Source organism: Seriola lalandi, unplaced genomic scaffold (assembly GCF_002814215.2).
Source record: "Seriola lalandi dorsalis isolate HSWRI2012SDOR001 ecotype SW California unplaced genomic scaffold, Sedor1 jcf7180002054982, whole genome shotgun sequence".
Classification (NCBI taxonomy): domain Eukaryota; kingdom Metazoa; phylum Chordata; class Actinopteri; order Carangiformes; family Carangidae; genus Seriola; species Seriola lalandi.
The window spans coordinates 357,323-357,648 of NW_019525531.1; positions in this window are offsets into that span (position 1 = coordinate 357,323).

Consider the following 326-nt stretch of genomic DNA (forward strand, 5'->3'; position numbering starts at 1 on the left):
GATGAAGATGTTCTGCCGCACTGATCAGCAGTGTATCTGTTATCTCTGCTCTGTGGATGAACATAAAGGCCACGACACAGTCTCAGCTGCAGCAGAAAGGACTGAGAGGCAGAGAGAGCTCCAGCTGAGTCGACAACAAATCCAGCAGAGAATCAAGGACAGTGAGAAGATCTTCACTGAGCTGATCCGTCTCATGGAGAAAAGAAGCTCTGATGTGAAGCAGCAGATCAGATCCCAGCAGAAAACTGAAGTGAGTCGAGTCAAAGAGCTTCAGGAGAAGCTGGAGCAGGAGATCACTGAGCTGAAGAGGAAAGACGCTGAGCTGA